The sequence below is a fragment of the Mustela putorius genome, unplaced genomic scaffold, assembly GCF_011764305.1.
Source record: "Mustela putorius furo isolate JIRA1106 unplaced genomic scaffold, ASM1176430v1.1 tig00000281_pilon_pilon_pilon, whole genome shotgun sequence".
Classification (NCBI taxonomy): domain Eukaryota; kingdom Metazoa; phylum Chordata; class Mammalia; order Carnivora; family Mustelidae; genus Mustela; species Mustela putorius.
Genome location: NW_025421343.1, coordinates 18,429,372 through 18,433,457, shown reverse-complemented (window position 1 = coordinate 18,433,457; position 4,086 = coordinate 18,429,372).

The window sequence follows — 4,086 nt, the reverse complement described above, 5'->3', positions numbered from 1 at the left end:
GGGGAGCCCGGGGCCGAGGAGGGAGGAGCCGCGGTCCCCGCCCGCCCTGTCCCCGCCCAAGTCCTAGACTCGCGCGGAGCGCAGCGGGTGCGGTCCTGACCCACCCGGAGGGCGCGCTGCGGGCTTGTGGCGCTGCGGGCGGGAGACGGACTCCGACGTCCCACCTCCCGCGCCACCTCCCACCTGGAGCGTGACAAAGCCGCTTGGGCGAGGGGCTTCGCACGCTTCGCACGCTTTGCACGTGATCACCATCCCTTAAGAATGATTAAGAATGATAACCATCAATCATTAGCCCCCCCCCCCCCAACTCCTCGTGACACCGCTAGGGTCCTCATTGCTTTGAGTGTTCCTAAGTTGGGTCTCCTTCATCTTTCCGCTGGGTGCGTTGATCCGCCTTGATCCGCGCTCAGGCTCCAGGGGGAACGAGTTCTGAGTTCTGCAGTTGCAGGCTAGGGGGTCTGCAAGGGCGGCGCTGAGACCAGCTCTGGCCACCGACCCCTTCTCCCCGCGCCTTCCGAGCCCAACGCGCGGTCCGCTCCGCTTTGGAGCTGCGAATCTGTCTGAGGGTAGCAGTTTGCTCCCTGCCATGTGACCCTCTCCTCCCCCCGCCCCACCCCCGCCCCCAGGAGGGCTGCTGGTGGCTGTGCTGGGGCAACTCCGCTTGGAAATCAAGGGCGGGGAGGGGCACATTCAGAGCAGATTTATCTCCTCTTAGAGGGATATTCTGGGGCCTCTGAGGGTAGAATGACTCTCCCCTACGTCCTCTGATTGCCTGGATTTGGTTTTGGTTTTGTTTCCGGACCACGATTTCTTTATTCTTTTCTCCCTTTATTTTAAAACATGTCTCAGACTCCAGTAGTTGCCACTTATTCTTAGATACAATTACAGTACTGAGTTTTCTTCTACAAATCCTAAAGCCTAAAATCTGCTGGCAGTTCAGGACATGCCCCCAACTCAGACTCCCCAGTGCTGCTACTGCTTGCCCCCCACCCAAAGATTTTATTTATTTGACAGAGTGAGAGAGCACAAGCAGGGGGAACAGCCAAGGGAGAGGGAGAAGCAGGTTCCCCGTTGGGCAGGGAGCCCAGTGTGGGATTCCATCGAAGGACCCTGGGGTCATGACCTGGGAGGAGGGCAGAGGCTTAAGGGACTGAGCCACCCAGGCGCCCCCCCCCCCCCCCACCCAGTGCTTCTATTGTCTCCACCCACAGGAAGCAGCAGAGCATAGGGCTCCACTCTCTCCAGGGGGACCCTTAGTCTTTCTCTTCTACGCTGCTCTTTTTCTCCTACTCCCTAGGAAAAGAAGTAAATTCCTAGACACATTTTCTGAAGCAAAAATCCATGCCCATTGATGTAGGAAACAAAGGCAAAAGAAAGCCTAAATTTCCTTGTTGTCTATAGCCCTCTGACAGGTCCTTGAAATAGGCAGAGTGACTTTCCTCTAGGAACTCGGCTGCCTCAATGTTAATGCTTTGCTGCGGACAAGAGGCCATCTTTTCCTGGCCCGCTGCCCCGATTTCTGTAAGTCTACTTTAACATATAGAAATTGCTTTGGAAAATTTCCTTTATCTACACCCGTCAAGATACATGTTGGCAGTCATCCTCCAAGCACATGGCCCACTGATAGACATCTGAAGAGCCTAATGACTGTTTTTTTACCAAATAGTAATGATATTTTCCTAAAATAGCGAGCCCCCTCAGATCCTGGAGACCTTGCTTCCAAGATACCTGGGAAGCTTGTGCTGTCCCTAGCCCCCTCCCAACTTGAAACTCTATAATCAGTTGCTCCTCACAACCTCAGTGCAGCTCTTTCTGCCCACAGGTCCTGTCCCCGTGCTTTAAGAAAACTACTTTCTTGAACCAAAGATGTCTCAAGAATTCTTCTTGGCCATTGGCTTCAAACAGTAACATCTTTCCTACATCACCCATGAGCTGTCAATTCGGACCACTTAAGGAGAGGGACCAGGCAACTGAAATGAGAAAATCTCACCATGCCTCTGTGAGCCTCCTTGGTGCTGCTGGCTTTGGTGGCCCAAGACCCAGGCTGCCATTGTGCCAAGGCCTGTTGGCCCTTACCAGGTCCCCAGGGCAGGGCCTCTCCTGGCCAAGGTCAAGGGATGGCTTGTCCCTTGCTCTGTGAACACCTGTCTCACCTGTATCCTTTGCTTGATGTTCAATTTCCTGATCATACTCTACCTTCGGCAGGACATCCACCACGTCCATCCCTCATGTACCTGTCTTCTTTCCTGCATATCATGTCTTTGGTGCCTAGCTAGGACCCTCCCTATGGTAAATGCCCAAAGAATGTTTATCCAATGCCAGGATGGACACAGCCTTGCCTGTGCTGACTGCCCAAGGAAGAAATTAAATGACTATGGATGTAAAGAGTATCAGTAAGTAGAGATGGGTCTGTCTTGATTTCACAGCAGAGCTTCTAGAAGGTTCTCTGAGCTACTAGTGAAACTTTAGTTGGTTCATATTTATAAGAAGCCCAGGACCATACTTTGGTTTCCAGCAGGATGTGTAAAAACCTTAGCCAATAATAACTCCTTGCAATGTCCTTGGTCTTCCTAGCACCATAGTGAGTATGAATGTGAGGGTCATTCTGGGTAGATCTGAGGCTTGGGTCTAGGGCGGTTTCTACAAAGTGGACAATGACAATTACTATGCCATCCTGAGGGCACGAGAGGTTACTTCCAACTTTTATACTTAAGGGAAGGAATCGGGAGGGAGGAGAAGGATGTTTTCAGCGAAGGATTCACAGGACAGAAGTTGCCAGTAAAGAACGTGATTTGCTTCTGAGGTCTGTAGAATGACTGCCATTTTATGGATGGGGTATGAAGGCTCAGAGAGGTTAAGTAGCTGCTCAAGGCCACACAGCTGGTGAGTGGTGGAACTCAGCCTTGAACCTGAACGATGCTGTGTCTCCAAACCTGCAAGTATGTGATTAAAACAATGCTAAAGGTGGACAGTTGTCAGCCAAATGCCATGTCCATGCAGCTACCCAAATTGGTGGTCCTCCTGAGCGTGGCAGTGGGCACCTGTTCCCTCAGGGATCTCTGCCTGCCTGATAGGGCTCTGGACTTTTCCTCCCTAGAGTGGGTACACAAGGTTGGAAGCTGGATGAAGGCCCAAGTTCAGAGAGCTACCCTGGGCCAGCACTTATCTCAAGAGATTTTATTTTATATTTGTTTTTAAAGATTTTATTTGTTTGACAGAGAGAGAGAGAGAGAGACAGCCAGAGAGACGGCCAGAGGGGCAGTGGGAGAGGAAGGAGGCTTCCCACTGAGCAGGGAGCCCAATGTGGGGCTTGATCCCAGGACCCTGGGATCATGACCTAAGCCAAAGGCAGTTGCTTAATGACTGAGCCACCCAGATGCTCCGTTATAGTCACCCCAGAGCCCCAGATTTCTATGCACAGCAGGAAGCACTGAGGGCACCTGCTGGGTGCATGGGTTAATGGCAGTCACAGCTGCCTTGGTCCCTGGAGGGCAGAGCCAAATTAGCATCACTGATGGCCTACTAAGTGCCTACCTCGGCTATAAGCACTTGGCCCATATGACCTCCATTTAACTACATCACCCACTGCACAGGCTCGGAGTAAAGAGGAAATGTGCCCAGACCACATAGAAGGCAACCAGGCCTCCTGATTCTAAAAGGCAGACTATCCGCACTGCCTCTGTGCCTGATGCATAAAGTCCACACATTTAAAAACAAGAGGCAGTGGTCGCCCATCAGAGAGCTGTCCTTTGATCGGTGATGGGCACCTGTGCCCTATTCCCTCCAGCGACCACGAACCACGGCATGTGTTCTTTCCCCTTGTTCCCAGCTTTTTCTAGATTCCTGTTTCCTAGTATCGGGGAGACTTGGCCACCCTCCACCCTGAGAAAGCCATCAGCAGGCTCTCAGATTCTGAGCACAAAGTAGGGGCTGGCACTGTCTCGGTGTCATGGACGCAGGGATGGAAGGTGGAGGGTCTTTAAAGAGGGAAGCCAGAGTCCCTGCTCCCGAGTGAGTTCCAACCAAAGGGACTTCATAACATTCAAAGTCAACAGATACAGGGACTGGGCCGGCGCTGGGCACTTT